The sequence below is a fragment of the Microcaecilia unicolor genome, chromosome 6 (genome assembly GCF_901765095.1).
Source record: "Microcaecilia unicolor chromosome 6, aMicUni1.1, whole genome shotgun sequence".
NCBI classification, from domain to species: Eukaryota; Metazoa; Chordata; class Amphibia; order Gymnophiona; family Siphonopidae; genus Microcaecilia; species Microcaecilia unicolor.
The window spans coordinates 42,010,299-42,033,733 of NC_044036.1; the positions used below are offsets into that span (position 1 = coordinate 42,010,299).

The 23,435-nt window shown below is 40.7% G+C and overlaps 1 protein-coding gene across 1 annotated transcript in view; it reads right to left on the reverse strand.

Annotated features, from left to right (window-relative positions):
- The window catches only part of JAK1 (Janus kinase 1), a 212,802-nt gene extending 200,972 nt beyond the window's left edge, over positions 1 to 11,830 (reverse strand). The window contains exon 1 of the mRNA XM_030207520.1: positions 11,753 to 11,830. The gene's annotated coding sequence lies outside the window, so the exon portion shown is untranslated. The remainder of the gene's footprint in view (positions 1 to 11,752) is intronic.
- Positions 11,831 to 23,435: the final 11,605 nt, after the last annotated feature.

The window sequence follows — 23,435 nt, forward strand, 5'->3', positions numbered from 1 at the left end:
GCACTGGGGCTCTCTCTCTGAACCGTCCCACCCCTTATGATGTAACTTTCTGCTTTATGAAGGGGTGGCACAGTTCAGAGAGAAAGCCCCAGTGCAGCCACAAGCAGACTGAGTGCTGCTGGCACTGCCCGGGCAAAGACGGGAGGTGATTTTAAGGTATGGATGGAGGGGGGGGGGGGGAATAACGGGAGGGAGATGCAGTGTGAGACACAATCCCTGTTCAAAATTCTTGCCTACGCCACTGTCTTGGAACTCAGATCAAGTCACCAGTCTGAGGAGAATAATTGATTCCTTCCCTTCCATAGCATGAATAAGATCTTCCTGTCAGAAAAGCTTTCAAGGCATTTCCACCAATTCGTCTTGAAAAAAATACCTAACCTACCATATCAAAAGCAGTGCTAAGATCTAGAAGACTCAGCACTGTATCTGAGCCCTAATTTGGATCGTCCCTCAATCAATCAATTATGAAAGCCAGAACTGTTTCTGTACGTGAAACTTCCTAATTCTGACCAACAAGGATTAAATATATTTTTATGGTTACAATATATGGGAGATGACACTATTTTCCATTTACTCAGCAGCAGATGTTTTCCTAGAAACATTTTGTTATTCTAGGTTCATGTTTAGACACACATTTTCTTCAGATATGAGAGACCATTTGCAATAATTTTCAAAACATATTTTTATTACATACTGCTTTCAGCACTTAAAAAAGAAGATTACACTGAAAAATTAAGTACCCTGCCCTTGTTCATTTTGCTGAGCCCCTTCGCTGTCTTTTCCAACTAAGCTGCCAGGATGAACATTGTACAAATGACTTGCTCCCTAAAATGTTTAAAATTTCCTTTTGTCTGAGCCCACGTTTGCAGGTAAATGAATGAGTTTCTGCTTCTCTTCTAACCTCTCAGCATGGTTGTGAATACACTTATCACCTTGTAACAAATATTACACTAATAAAAAGGCATAGAAGTATAAGGCTGAATTATTTTTCCAGTGTATGCCGAGAGTAGAATGTTTCTATAGGTAGAATCCTGCCCTTTACCCTCCAAACCCCATCATTTTCCATTAAGGATCTGACTGTTCTAGAAGCTTCCCATTTATCACTCGCAAGTCAGCATTACACAGAACTTCATAAGAACAAAATCACAGATGGTTCTGTCAAAATTAACTTTTTTTGTGGTGCATCTCTAACATTAGGAATACTTTTTTTTTCTAAATTGTTTTTATTTTACAGCAAATTACAAATGCGCATTCAGTACAAGAATAACCCATAGAACAGCATAAGATTAAAGATCACAAAAAAAACAGACAAGTAAAGCTATACTTTGTCTACAAAACCATACATAATGCTAACTTCTCATATCAAGGCACCAATCTTGACACTCACTACCCAAACAAGTTAGAAATATTAAATTATTACATGTCATTTTGTAGCTCATTGAAGTCTCATTTTTTTACTTCAATCTTTAACAAACCAATTAATTCAACCCAAATTAATGCTATGCCTGACAATTCCTACTAACCCAGTATCCTCCTTAAGAACTTTCTACCACAGAATCCATTTCTCATTCATCCTTCCTTATATTACTGATTACTTCTACATTATCAAATAGCTAATCTATCCTCGATCTAGACTCCTTTTGTCTTACTTCTATACTCCTCAAATTGTTCACTCATTTCCTTTATAATGGTTCAGTTAATATGTTTAGCTTTTGTACATGTTCTACTGTATTATGTTTAACATACTATCAGGGGCATTTTCGAAAAAAAAGGGTGCCCATCTTCCGACACAAATCAGGAGATGGGCGTCCTTCTCTCAGGGTCGCCCAAATTGGCATAATCGAAAGCCGATTTTGGGCGCCCTCAACTGCAGTCCATCGCAGGGACAACCAAAGTTCACGGGGGCGTGTCGGAGGCTTAGCGAAGGCAGGACGTCCTCAGCCGATAATGGAAAAAAGAAGGGCGTCCCTGACAAGCATTTGGTCGACTTTACTTGGTCCATTTTGTTTCACAACCAAACCTCAAAAAGGTGCCCAAACTGACCAGATGACCACCAGAGGGAATTGAGGATGACCTCCCCTTACTCCCCCAGTGGTCACCAACCCCCTCCCACCCTAAAAAAAATTTTAACTTTTTTTGCCAGCCTCTAATGTCACACCGCGCTCCATGACAGCAGTATGCAGGTCCCTGGAGCAGTTTTAGTGGGTGCAGTGCAGTGCACTTCAGGCAGGCGGGACCCAGGCCCATCCCCCCCTACCTGTTAAACTTGTGCTGGTAAATGTGAGCCCTTCAAAAACCACCCAAAACCCACTGTACCCACATGTAGGTGCCCCCCTTCACCCCTTAGGGCTATGGTAGTGATGTACAGTTGTAGTGAGTGGGTTTTGGGGGGGGCTCAGCACTGAAGGTATGGGAGCAATTTGTGAGGTCCACTGCAGTGCCCCCTAGGGTGCCCAGTTGGTGTCCTGGCATGTCAGGGGGACCAGTGCACTATGAATTCTGGCTCCTCCCAAGACCAAATGCCTTGGATTTGGTCATTTTTGAGATGGGCATCCTCGGTTTCCATTATGGACGAAAACTGGGGATGACCATCTCTAAGGTCGATCATCTCAACATTTAAGTCGACCATCTCTAAGGTTGACCTAAATGTTGAGATTTGGGCGTCCCTGACAGTATTATCGAAATGAAAGATGGACGCCCACCTTGTTTCAATAATATGGGTTTCATCGCCCCTTCGCTGGAATGTCCTTAGAGATGGGCGCCCTTAAAGATGGTCGTCCCTGTTCGATTATGCCCCTCCACGTTATCTTCAAATATTAACGTTAGCCACATTGAACCTGAGTAACCCTTGGGATAATGTGGGATAGAAATGTCAAATTAAAAAAAAAATACTTGTTTCAATCCCACTTTGAGGGAAATAAAAGTCGCCAAACTAAAAAAAATAAAAAAAAGCTAATTTCTTCCAGATATCAAGAGATATTATTCTTTTGGGAGGTACTTTTCTTATGAATCCAGCCCTGTAATATCTGTCAGAGCATTTTCTTTTTTTATTACATTGTTTTCTTTAATTGTTGGAACCTATGGTTGTAAGTGGGGGTTTCTTATTTTCTAAATAAACTGATTTAGAACAAAAACTCAAGGAGTTATAGAAAACCAATATTGCATTACAAGGAGTAATCTCTATGCAATTCAGTGCATGGGTCACAAGTACGTAAGTACTGCCATACTGGGACAGACCGAAGGTCCATCAAGCCCAGCATCCTGTTTTCAACCGTGGCCAATCCAGGTCACAAGTACCTGGCAAGATCCCCAACTTTTCAAAAGGCCATACAGGACTTTCAAATCATGGAGAGGGCCACATGAAATTTTAATTACCTCTACCCTATAATGTCACCTTCTCCCTCACACCTCTCTAGTCTCCTTTAATTTTTTTTTGGTGGGGGGCAAGAAGGTGAGATAGTTATATATCAAAAACAAAATTTTCACCTTTATTCTCTGAAAAGTTTACTTTTCTTTGCAACGGCCACAAACTAAACGTCTGTTTAAGCAGCAGGGGCAGGACTCTCAAGAGGAACTGTGGTTCTTTGGGTCTAAAAGGCATCCGCTTTCAAGACATGAAAAAGCTGGTCCAGAGCTGCCCAAGGAAGGAACTCCTGGGGGACCAAATTTCAACTTCCCATTCTGCAAAGACCATCTGTGACAAAGCTTTGCCAAATTTATTTAAGGTTTCTATCCCACCCATCAAACAAATTGAACAGCTTACATTCTAGAAATAGCAGAAAATATAAGACAGATGAAAGAGGTGAATAGGAGAATTTAACTACAATATTTAACAGGAAATTGTGGGAAGGAGGAAAACACACTAGTAGTGGAATGTGTACCATGAGTCAGGCTAGCCATCGGTGCTCCCTTAGCAGCGCAAAGGACTAGTGTTAACCGTAGCCAACAGAGAAAAGAAATGTTTTAAGATCTGTTTTGAACAATTGGAGGGAGGAAGAAAGTTGAAGGTGGTGAGGTAGTTTGTTCCAAAGTTCAGGGTCTTGTATAGAGAAAATGAAACACTAAGTGGTATCGTAGATGATTTCTCTGACGGAGGGAACTATGAGCAGATTTTGTTGAGATCTTAGATGTAGGGGGTCAGGAAATGGGAAAGATATAAGGGTACTCCAGATGCATGCAGAAAACCTGCTAAAAGCCTCAAACCCTTCAGGATAGGATCACCATCAGAAGCATACTCCAGCAAAGCAGCGGAAATAAAAAGAGCAGAGACAACTTGATCGATAAGTGGTAAGTCCTCATGGAAAAACAAACTACTGGGGAATCAATCCCTTCTTCCAAGGACAGCTCTACAGACTCCGACAAGGAATCCCCCAAGGAAAGATCACCACCATCCAGACTCCCATGCTTCCCAGTGTTCTTCCATAGAGGATGAGGGCCGGACTAGCATTGAGCATTATCCAGACCGCTAAGCAGGGTTCCTAAGGTGCTTACTACAATCAGAAGGCCCCTTAAGAGAATCATGGGTCCCAACCAGACCATAAGACACTTGAGACTTAGATGTTCTATACAGAGGCTTGGATCCCAGAAACAACCTAAGATGTTTCAAGAGTGTCTGATCAAACTATGGTTGTGGCTCTGGGGATTCCCCCAAGTCACCCAAAAGCTCCCTCAAAGCTCCTGCATCACATGTAAAGCAATAGTTGTTGGCACCGGTACATAACCACCAGCTTTCATAAACCCTGCAACATCTGCCTAGTAGCATCCTGCCTAAACTGGTCACAATAAACACCTGTAAAAAAAAAAAAAAAAAAAAAAAAAACTTTGCAGCATAAAGGGAGAGCTGCCTGGAGCAGCAACAAAAACCATAGAATTCCCCAATTCTTGTTTAGGCAAAGACAGCAAACCTTCTGCCTTGCTTCCTCCCCCCCCCCCCCCCCCCCCAAGATTTTTTTAATTAAACTCAGCAATGATGGATTATTATACAAGCATCTAATAACAACAATGCAGATTAAAGAATGTGCTGATTGTTCTGCAAGATAGTGTGGCTGTCAGGACCTACTAGCATCTATATTAAGGTTTTGGGCTCTGGATTGGCCACTGTTGGAAACAGGGTGCTGGGCTTGATGGACCTTTGGTCTTTCCCAGTATGATAATATGTGTGTACTTATTTTATTTTCACCTCCTCAATTTAAGATCACTACACCAATATTTGATGGATATTCCTAATTTGAAGTATGCTAAATAAAGTGATACCAGAGCAAGAGTATTCTCGGTTGCTGCACCCATCTCTATGGAATGCACTACCATTAACGTGAAGATCTAAATTCCAGTGTTATTTTAAATAGAAAGCAATTTTTAAAAAAAACAGACTAGCAAACTTACCTGTTAGAGATGGCATATAGTAGTTACCTTGAAAAATAAATTGTGGATAAAAATGCTGATGCCGTTTTGTTTTTTTAACCAAAGAAAATTGATACTATTAACCGAGATATATTGTAGGTTCACTCTATTGTATTTAAATCTATGTGCTTCTGAAATTTATTTTATATTTTTGTATTGTTTTAAATATTGTGCATGTATATTTGTAATCCCTTGAGTATTGGAGGGTGCAGGCTATAAATTATACTGTAATGCTTTGACTGCAGCTGCTCTTTGCTGCCCTGTGTGATTGCCTAGTCTGCTGCAGTAATTAAGTCTCTCTGTCTGAAACTTTTTTTTTTTAAAGTTTATTCCTTCAGCAGGGGAATAAAGTTAAGGGAGCCCAAAAATAGATAGATATTTTAATTCTGCAAAGGGAGAAAAGGTGGGGGTAATTACCCCTTCTGGCAAGGCCCAGTAGAAATCTATGATAGATAGAGGCATATTTTCAAAGCACTTAGCCTTCCAAAGTTCCATAGGTTTCTATGGAACTTTGGAAGGCTAAGTGCTTTGAAAATATGCCTCATAGCCTCACTAAGCAAAGGCCCATGGGCCAAGGCTCGGGACAGGAAAGCTTCCGGGCTCAACTAGGAGTCTACAACAGCCAGACTCAACCATTGGACACAGGATATACCACACATATGGAAGTGAGGTTAGTTACCACAAAAATCCTGCTGCAGCAATCTCACCTCCACCATCTGCTGGAGACAAAGAAATATCAACAGGATCCTGGCTACACCACTTGTAAAACTGGTGATGTCATTAGAATCTTCAATATTTCTATCTGCTGGTAAGAGGATGTAACCCACTAATATGAAGAGTGGTCTAGCAGAATCATAACGAAATGCTTCAAAAGTAGTAATCTGGCAAGGCAAGAATTCCCTTGGCTCTGTTCCATTATTTATGTTTAGTTATTTTGCTCTTTATAAAAGCTTTTACTTTGGGTAGTACGGATGTCAAGCTCACTCATCTGTGTTTCCAGATCATCCCTAGGACCCCCCCCCCCCCCAAACTTCAGGTACCATGGACATTTTAAAGATAGTTTACAAATTATTAATAGTAGATCTACAACTTCATTTTTCAGTTCTTTCAGCACTCTGGAATACATACCATCTGGGCCAAGTGATTTGCTACTCTGATTTATCAATTTGACATATCCAGGTTCACTGAAATTTGTTTCAGTTCTTCTGAATCATCACCTTCAAATATAATTTCTGGCATGAGTACCCCCTATACCTCCCTCTGTAAAAACTGAAGCAAAAAAATAATTTTAGTATCTGTGCTGTAGCCCTGTCCTCCCCGAGTGCCCTTCTTATCCCTTGACAATCTAATGATTCAACTGACTCCTCAGGTTTCTCGCTTCAAATTACCTGAAATTACCATGGCAACTTTCTTTTCAAATTTTCTTTGTCTTATCAATGCTTTGCATCTAAATTGCCAGTGCTTATGCTATTTCCTGTTTTCCTCATTTGGATCCTTTATTCATATTTTGAAATATGTGCTTTTAACTATAATCTTGTCACTCCACCTTTTAAACAATGTCAGCTCTCATTTGGACTTCCTTCCACATTTTTTAATGCATGGAATACGTCTGGTCTGGTCTTCCAAGATGGTATTTTTAAGCATCCATGCCCAATGTAAATTCTTAAATCTCAGCAGCTGATGGCAGAATATGAATGACAGTATACATTGCTGGGACACTGACAGGACAGAGTATGCATTCATACAAGTTCATCATCCTTATGATGGTCCTGCTGTTTAACGGCTCCACCTACAGTGGTGCATGTAGCAGTGGTGGCAGTAACCTCACAGGGCTAGTGAGCAGAAATGCATGTGCTCCTTCACCATACCCACAGCAACTGTAGTCACTGACTCCAAAAGACTAAACAACCAGTTTTGGAGCCCTGGTAGACCAGGTAACAACGCTTTGTAAGTCCAGTATGGCACAATGCGCATATACCAAGAAAAGTCCAAGGCTAAGGGGCCTCCTACCACCCTTTTAAGTTGACCGTTACACAGGTAGTAACGCTGGAAACAAAAAACAGTAACTTTTGCACTTCATTTTTGCTTCCAAGCTTGGACACCCTGGCCATTGATCGCTGATAAACCTTGTAAAGTGTATATACATATATATATTCATATGGCTACACTGCCATAAGATTCCCACTGTAAGAACAAATGCCCCCACAGTCTTGGGAGAAGGTTCTAATCTGCCACTGAATAGGTCGCAGTTTGGACTTCTGCTCTAAATGTAATTTCTTGGAAAAGGGGTGGAACAAGAAATGCCACAGTATTCTTTGTGGATGCATACTTCCATTATACAAATCTTCATTATATATAAAACTGATTAGTGAATAGGACTGTTTCTTGTATGTATGTACAGAAGTAAAGAACACAAGAATGCAGATAATTCTCTTTTCTTTCTCCACCTTATATTTCTTTCTCTCTTGAAATAGGTCAATCTCATTCTACCTAAAAACAAGAGAAACCAGATTTGGAAAATTCAAATATAAAAGTCTCACCATTCCTTTATGATAAACAGGCTGACAGCCAACACATTTTTGTTTCTTTCTACAGCAAATAACAGATAAGCTTTACATTTGGTTGGTGTAGGTAAAGGAACAGGGCAGTTTGTTGCAATCAAGACTAGCAAGTAAAGAGATCACTGAAACAAGAAAAAAACAACGGTATAATAAAAAGAATATATTATTTTTGAATTGATTTCCCAATGAAGTAAAAGATGGATATATTTAAGACTGACTTATAAAATCTAGTAGTGGAACGGTTACTAAGCTATAAAAAAAAACACACATACATACACTGTACCCCTTTTTAGTAATATGCAATCCAGAGTTACAAAACTGAGAAAAATCAGGAGAGACACATAGCGACTACTCCTGGAGAATGTGTCACTGACAATAACTTTCCCTTTTCCACAAACACTAGCTTTCCATCAACAATCTAATCTGAAGCAAGCATCTAGCAAACTCAGAAAGCAGTGTACAGTACAAATCCTTACAGTTTCCCACACTGTAAACTATGCCAGCACATATCACAAGACCACATGCAGTTATCTATATGGTAAAAAACATTCAGAATAATACAATTTATTCATGCTCACCAACTAATGTAGCAGATATTATTCCAAGCAGTGAAGACGAACACTACATTGGCAAAAACAGCTACAAATTAAAGATGATAATAAATTTACACGGAAAAATTACACATCATAATGAAGAGCAATGCAACACCTTGCAAGGTAACTTTATCAGAATCAGACCACTTTATCGATGACCTTGTGATTGGAACAATCCAGGAACGTAACCTTTTAAAAGAAAATTATCAAACATTTTGGAGGAGTTCTTAATAAGGACTTGGGGTTATTAATTTACTACCATAACTGTTTATGATTCACTTATTTTCTACCAATGGCACCTCTTACTTTGACCTTGCCAGGGCACACTAGCCAATCTGGGGGTCTGCTCGATCAGGAGCTGGTACTCTGTGTAGAGCAGAGTGGCTCAGATAAATGCTGGTTGAAGCAGCTTTTGAATACAGCTTGGTGTGTTCCAACAGTCCTACCCCTGAGAAGCCTACTTGATCCTCAGGGTTTTAAAGTGAAGTTTCTTGAACACCTCAGTATTTTCAGCAAATCAATAGTTCAGGGAGGCTGAAGTTGCTGGATTCAAGAAAGACCCATGAGTTCTTAAAACCAGTTTTCTAAGCTTTAAGTAATGTGAAAGTGTTGAACTCTATCTAGTGTTGTGGAAAAATAGTACTGTTCAAGTGATCTGGGTTTGTTACCAAGAAGGAAGATTTGCTGTGTATCCAGGTCCAGCACTACATCTAGGACAGATAAAGTCTTAACTGAAGCCTAAGTTATATTTTACTACATTGCCTGCTGTATGTAATCCAAGTCCTCGTTATGTTACTGCTCAAGTATAAATAAAACCATACTTGAAATACTACTACAGAGTGTGCCATAACTGCAGAAGCCTAAAACATGTCAGATCTGCTGGACCCAAGGAATGAATGTAATCACAAAAGCAAATTTTTAAAAAATGCATTGTTAGATCAATAAAAGGTATCACTTGTTATTTTTTGCCTGTTAAACTTTATTTCTCTAAAGCTAGGAGTAAAATCAATTTAGGGACAAGCTAACTAGCAACGCAAATTATTTGTATCTTTACAACTGCAATTAGCTGTAGATCTGAAGGCACAAAAAGAGTAGAATATACAATCATATAATTTTGTGATAACCATTTAAATAAATACCATGCTGACATCATTGTTTCAGTCCTTACGAGAGGTTTCCATTTTTCTAACAAGGGACATCCATGAGTACACAAATATATAAAAAAAACTAAGCCCACAGATTCAGGCTTAATTTCCATCATAAACCCTATCAACTATTTTTAAAGTGATGTCAGACAACCTTACACAGATAACTGTTTCTTTATACCCTTGAAAACTATACATAAAAGACTACCAGATTTAAGAAGTCACCAGCATCTCGCTACTAAGCAATATACAGACGCTACTCTCTGAACAATGAACAATAATCTGACCCTCAATCTTTGCGACATGAAAAAAAAATTGCAAGTGGCAACCAAGAAACAGTCTTACCTTAAAATCTCTAATAGATATCTGCTTACAAGCACAATGAAGTGACATGAAATCACATTCTGTTAATGGCTATATTAGCAATATACAGTGCTAAATAAAAGTCTTGCTGCCAAGCTACACACTCTCAAAAATAATCCTATTCTGTACCAGATGTTTCAAGTTCAAAATGTGCATTAATGGTTGTATCTTGAAAGTCTCACATATTCTCAGGGCCTGAGAGTCAAGACAACAACAAACAAAGACAAGCTTTTTATCCTATTTTCAGGCAAACTTGAGTAATTCATCTTAAATTTAGAAGCCTAAAAGTTATGCCATTTATTTTGCTTAGATTTATGAGCCTGGTACTACAAATTGATGTCAAGCTCTTAACTTTTCTTGTCCATCCTAAATCCACCCCAGATGCCACCCACTTTTTACACTCCTAAATTTAGTTTAGTGAAATTTTGAATATCAAGATAAGCTCATAGATTGACCTCTTTGAAAATGTACTAGGGCCATGTGCATAACTCAAAAGTTAGTAGCACAAATCCTTCAAATATCAGGCCTTCTGATGCTAGATTTCATAACCTATCTTTATGTATATATTTTTTTTCACTGTCAGGGTACACCATAAATGTACAGCACAACTATGTCACTAAAGTGGTACCTATGGAAATACGAAAAGTGTCAGAAAAACAAAAAACGAAACAACAAAAACTACACAGAATGTTATACCATTTCCAAACCACACACACAAAAATCCCCCAATCCCAATGGAATAAAGAAAAATGTATTTCCCGACACACAATTATCAGCAGCAAGAAATGCCCCAAAGCAAAATAAAAAAATCCCCTACTGAAACGTACATAGTGTATTAAAAACACAGGATGCTCCTCCCTGTTATAAACAGGATGTCGGCCATCACTTCATGAAGTAAAAACAGCAACAATTTCGTGCTCCAATTCTTCTGTTCATATATGCAACAATAACAATATTTCTATGTCTCCTTTCACCCCAACACGCAAACATTTACTGTTCGTGTACAGTTTCATAGCTGTGTGATGTCACGGCACTCACATTTCCCAGATTTCACAGCCACTACCATAAACAGGAGGCGAAATGAATCACGAGCAGAAGTTCTCCCACAAAGTCACCGACTTTATTTCTTTATAAAATATACTTTTCTCTTAGACAACCATAGCCATTAGTAGAGCGGGGTACAAAGTCCAATAAAACAGAGAATAAAACCCAAAGAAATAATTCAATATCACCAAAATTCATACTCAAAGCGCCCTTGTAGGTTTATGAATCATGTAAATAAAGGAAGGCAGTATAATTATTCCAATAGCTACAGCCTTTACAGCTGGGTCTTTTGCACCCTAAATTCTACACTCCTACTGCTTATCAGCTCTACCAAACCTCTAGGCAGAGCCACAGACGGTCCCTGCTCCGTGGCGCTTACAAGCCAGTCAAGAGACAGACAACGTACCTCTTTTTCTCCCCCGTTTGTTGACTGCTCAGTACGCCTGGCAGTAAGTTTATCTTATTTTAATTTGCATACATCGTTCACGCGCAGGCAGTTCTCTCTCACACTCGGACCGCATCTGTTCGTCACCAAAGAGATACCAAGTTACACGCATTCAGGGACTGGGGTACCGACCTCCTCTCTCCCTCTATATTCCACTCTCCTCCTTGTCCAGGGTCCAGCACCTCCCCGTCAAACTCATACCTGAGGTCGCTCACCAACAATCCCACAGCTTTCCTTCTCCGGTGCCCCGTCCCCTACGACACAACTTCTCTCCCTCGCTCTGAGGCATCCCTCCCGCCTTGATCAGGAAGTTGCGTCAGAGGAGAACTGGACGCCAGAGAGCGGGGTTGGCGGGAATCCCGCGGGGATGGAAGTAAATGCTTCCGCCTCCCATCAATCATGCAGCGCAGCCATACTTGATGCACTTGAGCGTATTTGATCGATCCAGAACAGGGACGGCATGACGTCAAGAAGCCTCCCCCTTTTCCTCTCCTCCGCGCAGCCGTCATCCCCATTCACCCAAAACGAAACAAGTAAACCAATGAGAGCTGCTGCATTTTTATTTTATTTCACTTATATTTTCAAACATGCCGGCTTGTGCAGCATACGCATCTACACAGAGGAACTATTGGTTTTATCGGTTACAGTAGTAATTAGTTCTAAATTGTAAACCATTTGGAGGGGCTAGTTATAGGGATTCCCTGTATTCGTGCAGAGATGTTTTCACCTAGTAAAGGGCCACCAAAACAGACATCACCTTATGAGAATCAGGTGCTTAACAATAAGACTTATTATTTATAAGTACAGTTTTTTTAATATTAATTAGGGTGAAACCTGGGAGCATTTAATATCTTATTTTTCCTGTGCCTACATTAAAAGAAAAAGATGGCATGTGGGAACTTGATCCTTTGGTTTTGTGGAATGCAGTGTGGGGCTTTTGTGTGGGGAAATCTTGCCTGACCAATTTACTTCAATTCTTTGAAGGAGTGAACAAACATGTGGACAAAGGGGAGTCGGTTGATATTGTGTATATAAAATAATGAGTGGAGTGGAACAGGTGGATGTGAAGCGTCTGTTCACGCTTTCCAAAAATACTAGGACTAGGGGGCATGCGATGAAACTACAGTGTAGTAAATTTAAAACAAATCAGAGAAAATTTTTCTTTGCCCAACGTGTAATTAAACTCTGGAATTCATTGCCGGAGAAAGTGGTGAAGGCGGTTAGCTTAGCAGAGTTTAAAAAGGGGTTGGACGGATTCCTAAAGGACAAGTCCATAAACCGCTACTAAACGGACTTGGAAAAATCCAAAATTCCAGGAATAACATGTATAGAATGTTTGTACGTTTGGGAAGCTTGCCAGGTGCCCTTGGCCTGGATTGGCCGCTGTCGTGGACAGGATACTGGGCTCGATGGACCCTTGGTCTTTTCCCAGTATGGCATTACTTATGTACTTATGTACTTATATTATAAAAATGCACTTACCTTTTTTATTACTATTTCACAGGAGGGTATTGCATAATGAGGGAAGGGCTTCCTTCATGCAGAAGTTTTGTTCTGAGTCAGTCTAAATGTGCCCAAATTATCCAGTTCAGCACACTATTAGCTGCCAAGTTCATACAAAGTTAATTCTCAGTGGAAAACAAATTTGTTGGTGCCGGCTGCTTGCTATGTGAATATTTATTTATTTATTGCATTTATACCCTGCTTTTTCCCGCTCGATAGCAGGTTCAGTGCGGCTTACAAATTATGGGTTACAGAGTATCACAGAAATAACACATTTGAAGGATAGAAGGGTTATGGTGTGGTTATATAGTGTAGGACAAGAGGAAGAGATGTGGAGGGGGGATAGAGGTATAGGTGCTGTTAGTGGTGTGGATTAGGTTTGTTAATTAATTCGGGTCGTTTGGGTAGACTTGTTTGAAGAGGTAGGTTTTCAGCAGCTTTCGGAAGGGTAGATGTTCGTTGGTTATTCGGATGAATCTTGATATGGGAGGCGGGAAGTATTGCTGGGCAGACTTGTACGGTCTGTGCCCTGAATAAGGCAGGTACAAATCAAGGTATGGTATACACATATGTTTGTCTTGTTGGGCAGACTGGATGGACCGTGCAGGTCTTTTTCTGCCGTCATCTACTATGTTACTATGATATGGCATTCCAGAGTTGGCTACCTATAACGGAGAAGTTGGATGCATAGTAGGTTTTGTATTTGAGATCTTTGCACGTGGGAAGATGAAGGTTGAGATATGTTCGAGAAGATTTGGACCCATTCCTGCCTGGAAGGTCGATCAGATTGCTCATGTAGCTTGGAGATTCTCCGTGGATGATCTTGTGGATCAGTGTGTGAACTTTGAAGTTTGGAGTTTTTCACGGAGTGATGTTGCGCTTTCGAATCGTGATTTTCCAAAGATGAGTCTGGCTGCCGTGTTTTGGGCGGTTTGGAGTTTTTTCAGGATTTGGGTTTTACATCCAATGAAGCTGCTGTTGCAGTAGTTAGCATGGGTGAGTACAGTGGATTGTACCACATTGCGGAATGTTTTTGTGGGGAGGAATGGTTTCACTCTTTTCAGTACCCACATCATGTTGAACATCTTCTTCGTAATGGTTTTTGCATGAGTTTCTAGAGTTAGGTGGTTGTCTAAAGTTACTCCTAGGATTTTTAGATTGTTGGATATTGGGATTGTGATATCGGGGGTGGTCAGGGTATTTGGGAGTAGAGTAGAGTGTTGTGATGAGAGGATTAAGCATTGAGTTTTTCCTTTATTCATTTTCATCTTGAAAGCGTTAGCCCAGGAGGCTAGGATGTTCATGCCAGTGATTATTTTATCAGAGATTTCTGCTAGGTTGGATTGGAAAGGGATGAAAATGGTGACGTCATCTGCGTAGAAGAGGGAGTTTAGACCAGATTTGGATAGGGATTTGGCCAGAGGAATCATCATAAGATTGAAGAGGATCAGGGATAGAGGCACTCCTTGGGGAACTCCGCATTTTGATAACCACGCAGACGAGATTGATGTGGTTGATTTGACTTGGTAGGATCTGGTGGTGATGAAACTTTTTATCCATTTAATGATGTTGCCGCCGATCCCTAGTTTGTCCAGCAGTTTTGTAAGAATATCGTGGTTTACCATGTCAAATGCGCTGGATAGGTCGAACTGCAGAAGTATGTTGTTTCCAATTGAAATTTCTTGTTTGAACTTGGATATTAGGGTAAGAAGTACTGTTTCTGTGCTGTGTGCAAGTCGAAAACCCGATTGTGACTCATGTAGTATGGAGAATTTTTGTATAAATTCATTGAGTTGGGAGGTCACTCTATTTTCCATTAGTTTTGGTCAGAAGAGGGATGTTATTGCTAACAATTATTGCATATTAAGGGCATTTGCTTTCAACTTTGTTTTAATCCATTTATCCAGTCCTTACATGCAATTGGCTTTCCTTTTTAAGGGTGAATCTTAAGGGTGGTTGAACAATTAGGTATAAAATTGTGCTGTTTCTGACTTTACTTGTTTTGGACTGCTTTGGGTCCTACTGATCTGTACATCTGCTGTCTAGAATTTTGGAAGATAGATATGAGAAAATAAAAATTAAGTTTTGTATGTACTCTGTATAAGTTGTTGTTTACTTTTGCAGTATGTGTATAGAAGCCTGTTCTGGTGTGTGCATGTGATAATATTCGAATAACTATCTATACTTATGGCTATGATTTCTGAACATGCGGCATCATTAAAGGACAGACTTTTAAATCACCAGTTGGGTATATATGCTAATCTCAACTTTGTTAAATGTTTCAGACATATCCATCTACTTGCTCCCATGATATAACTGAATTCTATTATTCTGTCTTACTGTATTTTCAAATGTAAGCCACATTGAACCCGAGTTTGTTTGGTATAATGTGTGATATAAATGTAAAAAAAAATCCTTTATCCTCCATCTTTTAAGACACTGCCTATCTAGCTGGATGGTGATGGCAAGCAAGTTTGATCCAGTGAAGACCAACTCAAAATAACCTGTTCCTTAGCTGGGCTCTTGTATTGAAAATGGGACTATCTAATAAGTTAAACAATTAACTGGCTTTCTTGAAAGGATTATATAACCTTTGGATGCTTGACTAGGAACAAAAACATATTTATTCAATATCACAATTCCTTGTGTACAGCCACATAACAACCTGTTAGGGTGGATAGTGTTCACAATGAGCTCCTTTTATTAACAACCAGATAGAAAAGATAAGAGTTTTCAGTTTTGGCACAGTATAAGTCATCACAAGAACAAAATATAAGAAAACTAATGGACTGCATTAGGGGCTTAGAGCCACTCAGTTATGTTTAAACAAAAGAGATCTGCATGAAACAAAATATTTATTTTGATTTATAAAACCACTTGTCCCTGAAGGGGAAAGGGAAAGGGAAATGGGACTTGATATACCACCTTTCTGAGGTTTTTGCAACTACATTCAAAGTGGTTTACATATACTCAGGTACTTATTTTGTACCAGGGGCAATGGAGGGTTAAGTGACTTGCCCAGAGTCACAAGGAGCTGCAGTGGGAATTAAACTCAGTTCCCCAGGATCAAAGTCCACTGCACTAACCACTAGGCTACTCCTCCACACATGCTCAAAACAGAATAATCCATCTGTGTATCTAAAATTTACACTTCCACAAAACAGATAACTTAAAGATGTGATTCCTTGTGCCCTGTAGCTGGGTCACCCATCCAGGACCCAGCTGGGCTTGACCCTGCTTAGCTGCCTCTTCCTCCACACGACTGTTGCCTTCACTCCACAGCAATCTGGCTCCTCTGAGCCTTGGCTCCAGGCCCTGTGAACTCCCAGGACTTCCTCCTCCCTCCGTTCCTTTCACAGAGGCACATTCAAAGCCCAATGTTTATAAGTAAGAGCTTTTATTTTCTTGCTTCAAATCAACAAAACACCCTTCACTCCAGGTTGTTTAGGCTAGCAGCCCAGAGCACAATTCAGGCTCAACACAGTCATTTTCAGGCTCAAAACAGTCCATATAACTTCAAACTCAGGTTCAAAAACAGTCCATATAACTTTACTTTAGCTCAGATTACTTCACTTAGGGAACAGTACCTTATCAGAGGGAAAAACCCAATAGCTTGGTAGGTTGCAGCCCAGACCTTTTTAGTATGAAACAGTTTACACAGTCTTTCTTGCACCTTCTTATAGCACGGTTACACAGCTTTATTCCCACCTGGTTCAGGCTGGGGTTTCAATTGTGCCCAGCTCTCTTTCTCACCCACAGGCTGCACCTGTTTCCTCTTTAGTAGAGATTTCCCCCAGTGCCTTAGCCTCTCTCCTCCGGTCTTCCACCAATCTCTCCAAGGTACAGCTAGCCACCCTCTTACAGCAGCTTTTTGGGTTTGAGCCAGAGCTCCAATCTCCATTTGTTCCTCCCCTAGCCCTTCAGTAATCTCTATTTTATCCTCCTCTCCAACTTCCCCCGCCCCCAATCTCTCCAGCTGGCCCTCATCACCTTCCTCAGAGACCATTTCCCAATCTTCTATCTCCTCCCCTAGCACAGCAGGTGGGGAAGAGAAGGATTCTGGGACTGGTAGTTCCTCCCCTTCTTCCTTAACCCAGCCAATCTCTCTGCCTCCGGTAGCCCAGCTTTCTGGATGTGGGTGTTGTGCACATGAAATCTGCCCTGTTGGGATTCCCCGGCTCTCTGTACCCCTTTCTTTGTGCCTTCCCGGATCCCCTTTCACCTGCACTCTCACAGCCCTAATGAATGGAGAGTTTAATTTTACTTCAATTTAATTTCAATATATTCCATTTTTATAACACCAGGCTTCCTGAGGCAGATTACAACAACAGTTAAGATGAACCCAGCAGGAAACAGGATATCCTCACTGGAAATTGGCCATATTGTATAGAACAATGTAGAAAAATTAGCACAAAATACAGAGTTTATAACTGCTGCTGCTACCAGCTACAATACTTTTTAAGCTGTTTTAGTGATATTCAATTTTTATTTCATGATATTTATATCTACATAGGGGAAGCATTCAAATAAATTAAAAATCTGTCAAATAAGTAAAAAAACAAAAAAAACTTTTGTCCTCCATCTTTTAACCCACTGGAACAGCTTTTGACTTTTTACAGTCTATTATTTCTAATAATCTTTTGCTATTGGTTTCAATAGCATTTGATATTGTTTTGGGTGAGCTAAAATGGTAGCAATCTCCGCCTACTGCCAGCATGCTCTGCCTACTGGCTTCAGTCCATATAGGGGGAGATTCTATATATGGCACCTAAAACAACTGGTGTTGAAATCAGTGCCAACTAAGCCTATTCAATATTTGGCACCTAGATTTAGGCACTGATTATAGAATACGCTTAGTTGATATTTCAGCGCCTAAATCTATGCACATCCATTTGCACCAATTAAAACATGGCATAAATTCTGGCATGTAGATTTAGGCGCACTGGGCCATATTGTTTAAGTAGGCACGTAAATTTCAGAATGCCCACGAAACGCCCATTTGTCTGCCCATAACCATGCCCCTTTTTGCCTGTGCACATTAGAAATTTGGTGCCCATAATTACAGAATACGCTTATTGAGTTGTGCACCTAAATTCTAATCAGTGCCAACTAGTGTTAATTATTGCTATTTAAGTACTGTTATCAGTGCTCATTAGCTTATTAAGCCAATTGAGTTGCACATATTGTTATAGAATCCATGCCGATTTTGACGTGGATCTGTAGGTGCGCTATATAGAATCCAGGGGATAATGGGCTAGATAGGCTCATACTGTCTCCTGTTCTCAATCTAACCTCCTTGAGCTCACACCAAGAAGATTTATGGCACACTGACACATCCATGTGCCAGCAGCATCAGAGGCCACCTGGTGTGAGAATGTTTAGTAGTTAATTGAGAGTTCACAGTGTTTAGAAGAATGATTGAATTGGCTTGTGCACACTGCTGCTGGTGGTACAGCTAAGTTAAGGGCCCAGTTCGAACAGTGTGAAGACCCAGTGAATGAAAAATACTTATCCACCCTCTATAGCAGCCAATTGTTCACCAGCTGCATGGGTGAGTTGAATTTCTGAGGGTCTTCTTTGTTTCATTATATTATAAAATTCTCCACATTGTGTACTCAGTAAGGAGATGTTTGTTTGACTCTATCTCCCCAGCTTGGATAAGTTTGTATTGATTGATTTACTAGTGGATTTTGGGATTTATATATATATATTTTTTACTATAACTTAAGCCAACTAAATAAAAGATCTATCTTATATGCGTGAATGGTGACAAAGTTATAGCCTATATGGATTGTTAGTTCAATTTTAAAAAAGTAGTATATGGTCACATGATGAGGTGATGAGTTGGGTTGTGCTAGCCTGAGCTGCTCAGAGGCCCCTTTTGTCCCACACCATATGAATGGAATAAAAGTGCCAGTAACCTTATCTGTGTATATTTCAAAGTGAGGGTATTATATGGACAAATATCTGGCTAAATTGGGTGTCCGGATGGCTGCAAAACTGCAGAGGAAAGGCGCCAACAGAGGGAAGTTGGGAGAGGAGGAAAGTTGCCGACAGAGGGAAGTCGGGAGAGGAAAAGATGGTGGATCCTCCCTCCTGTTTCCCTTGGCTGTTGGGCAAAACACTAATGGCTGAAATAACAGAATCAGTGGTACACGCTTTAGATTCCCAATTTGTTACACTTTCAGAACAAGTGTTGAGCATACAAAGCGTGATCCAATAGGTTGCGACGCACACAGGAGAAATGGAAGTGCGGGTGTCAGACCTAGAAGACCATACACAGCATGCGGAACAGGACCTGGAATCTCTAACATGCTTAGTCAGACAGCAATCTGCGAAGTTGGAAGATCTTGAAAATCGTGCACAGAGAGATAATTTACATTTCATTGGATTTCCGGAAACAATAGTGGATTCAGTGGTAATGGATACTCTCTCAAAGTGGCTCATGGACATAGTTCCCCATGTAGCAGCAGAAAGCCAAATACGGTTGGAGAGAGTGCATCATGTAGGCCTCAAATGTGAAGGTGACTATAGGCCTTGCTCGATTATTGCGCAATTTCATTTATACCCTCAAAAAAGCAGACATTTTGCTCCATTACAAATGCAAATGTGCAGACATCAAATATGAAGATCTTCTGATCAAAATCTTCCAAGACTTCTCCACCGCATTAGTGGAGAAACACAGACTCTTTACCCCACTTTGTGCAAAACTTTGCGAGCGCAGTGTTTGACTCATGTTGATTTACCCTGCCATCTTGAAAATATATTTGAAGGACAATGGCTGTTTTTTTGAGGATGACAAGAAAGCAGCTCAATGGATTAATCACCAAGAGTCTACTACATGAAATACACCTTAGATCCAACCTGAAGGAAGACATAGGACCCTGCAACCTTCTAAATATAAACCAGTTGGGTTGTAAGTTTTATGGCAAGGACATCTTCTTGCCCCTACTTATTCCTGGTGTGAGATAACATGGGAAAATAATGTAAAAGTCTTGTTCTTAAAACGATTTAAAGTTGATAATTAACAGCTTGGGGTGGTATAGGGAGGGGGGCCTCCAGGCATAGAACATGTGACCAGCACCTTTTCCCTATGAAGCTTTGGGGGGAGATGCATTGTAATTTAGTTGGGGGAGTTTAGTTCAGGGGGGGGGATTAGCTCTCTGACAAGATAATTCTTACTCTATTATGTTTAGTCAGCCATTCGTGGTATAGTTTACCTGTTGTTTGGGATTCTGCTGTGTATGTCACTGCCTCGGGTGAGGGCTGGGCATTCGGGGTGTGAAGCTTTAAGTCTAGACCACAACTTCACATACATATTTACCTTTGATGAGGGGTCCTAGACTGAGGCTCCTTTCATGGAATGTGGGAGGCATTACGTCACCCATTAAAAGAAGCAAAATCTTAGCACACTTGAAATGACAAGAGGCAGACATAGTATGTTTACAAGAGACAAAACTCACAGATCAGGAGCATCAGAAGCTGATAAGGGGATAGGTGGGTGAAATGTTTTATTCTTCCACTAATCACAGAAAAGCGGGAGTGGCAGTACTTGTTAAGAAACGCCTACAAGGCTTGATTCAGTTTGTCAAATGCGACCAATATGGACGTATTTAGCTATTAAAGGTGAGATGGCAGACCCAAGAGTTTTATCTTTTAACAGTATATACAACCAATAACTATGAACACACATTTTTCAAATCTTTCATGGTGTTGGGGTTACAACATTTGTCCTTACCTTTGGTAATAACAGGAGATTTTAATCAGGTCATGGATATCCGGTTGGCTCATTCTCAGGGTGGAGTGGATTTAGGTTTATCTAAAGGGTTACCTTTTCTTTGCTCTTCTTTGATGTTAGTAGACCCCTGGCTTGTATTAAATCCTGGAGTCCGAGATTATACTCACTTGTCTAGGCCTCATGGTACATTATCTCAGATTGATTATATCTTAATTTCACAAACTATGTCTTCTCAGGTTCTCAAAGCATACATTGGTCCACTAGCTATCTCCAACGGTGATCTGGAGAGCAGACTTTGGCATTTCCCATCCTACCTACACATAAACGAGGAATTTCATACGTACTAGCAAACTAAAGTAGCAAATTTTATAGCTAATAACCAATAGCACAAATCAGATGCCACTTTATTTTGGGCAAGTGATCTGACTGCTAAGCTGGAGCTACAGGTTTTAGGTATCTATTTATTCCTGCGTCAGGCATTCATCATAGAGGCAGCCCAAGGCAATATGCCGCCTGAGGCAGGGATGAAATGGCACCCCGGACCCCCAGCATCATGTCCCCCTTGCCAACTCCTTCTCACCCTCCCAGCTGCGGTCTAGCATCTCTCCCCCCCACTCCAATTCTCTAATGTAGTTATGCCCTTCCTTCCACAAGCCACTAGTTTTGTCCAGTACTTCCTGTGGGTCCTAATGGCAACTTTAACTGCAGTAACTGAATGACCAAATATCAGCATATTACACAATTAGAACAGTGAGGTAAACTTGGAAATAGCCAAACTAAATGTTTGTAATAGCAATAATATGATGGAGTATCAGTAAAGTGCACATTAAAATATTACTACTACTTCTTATCATTTCTATAGCGCTACTATGCGTACACAGCGCTGTACACTTGAACTTGAAGAGACAGCCCCTGCTCGACAGAGCTTACATTCTAATTAGGACAGACAAACAGGACAAACAAGAGATAAGGGAATATTAAAGTGAGGATGATAAAATAAGAGGGTTTTAGTGGATGCAGTGTACTTCAGACAGGCGGACCAGGCCCATCCCCCCCCCCCACCTGTTACACTTGTGGTGATAAATGTGAGCCCTCCAAAACCCATCAGAAACCCACTGTACCCACATCTAGGTGCCCCTCCCCCTTCACCATAAGGGCTATGGTAGTGGTGTACAGTTGTGGGTAGTGAGTTATTTTTTTTTTTGGGGGGGGGGGAGCTCAGCACACAAGGTAGCACAGTAGAACATTCAAATAATAGAAATATGATGCTCACAATGGCCCAGATATAATAAGCCTCACTATCCATTAGGACAGTAGTTTACTTTTGATTTTCTTGTGCTGTCCTTACTCCTGATGCAGTAAAGGTGGAAAAATCCACAGTAAAACTATTGTGCTAAAGGACAGCATGGTCTACATGAAAATTGCGTGCAGACCCACTGAATCAGGAATTGCGCCTGATGTAAAAAACTGTGCTGAAATTTAGTCCATGTTTTTTAACTTTTCCTTTAAGAAAGGATCTTTACTTCAGCGCAAGGCTAAAGTAAAGAGCCTACAGAGAAGCAGCAGCATTATCTGAGGTGAAATGCAGCACTTCACCTCAGAGGACTCATGGCCCAAGTGGGCATGATAATTGATCCCACCCTGAGGTTATCTGGTTCAGGGCACCCCTGGCCCAGGCACCTGGCCTAGTCAGGCCCTGAACAAGTCTCTGATGCAGCTACATTAACCTTCTCCCCCCCCCCCCCCCCCTTCTACACACACATACATCAATTATACTTTCCTGGTCTAGGAATGCCTCCAGCGGTGTCCTTCTCTCACTGCTGCTGTCTTGTAAAATGGTGGTACCTGACCCCTAGTGGTGCCTTTAAAGCATTGCCTTATTTGTCAGACTGACCCCTAGTGATGCATTAGTGCACACCGCTATGTGTGAGGCGCTGCTATTTTTCAAGATGACAGCAGGACAAGGAGGACACTCCTGAATGCCTCCCTAGATCGTATATCTATCCCACTGGTACTCAAACTGACAGAAAGCATGGTAACCAAACAACTCACCGATTACTTAAACAAATTCTCTATACTAGACGAATCACAATCAGGATTTCGCTCCAACCACAGCACCGAAACAGTACTAGTAACTCTCCTACCAAATTCAAACAAGAAATTGCAAAAGCATACTTCTCCTACAATTCGACATGTCTAGTGCGTTCGACATGGTAAACCACAAAATACTACTATACATCCTAGAATACTTCGGGATTGGCGGAAATGTACTAAGCTGGATTAAGGGTTTCTTAACCACTAGAACATATCAAGTGAAATCGCACTTGAACATATCATCACCATGGAAATCAGACTGTGGAGTACCCCAAGGATCACCACTATCGCCGATCCTCTTCAACCTAATGATGACCCCACTAAACCAAATCCCTAGCCAACCAAGGCCTTAACCCCTACATCTACGCAGACGATGTCACGATATACATCCCTTACAAACATAAACTAACAGAAATCACCAAAGAAATCAAACTCAGCCTGAAAATCACGAACTCATGGGCGGATGCATTCCAACTAAAACTTAACACAGATAAAACACACTGTCTCACCCTCTCATCCCAATACAACATGAACAAACCCACCTATATA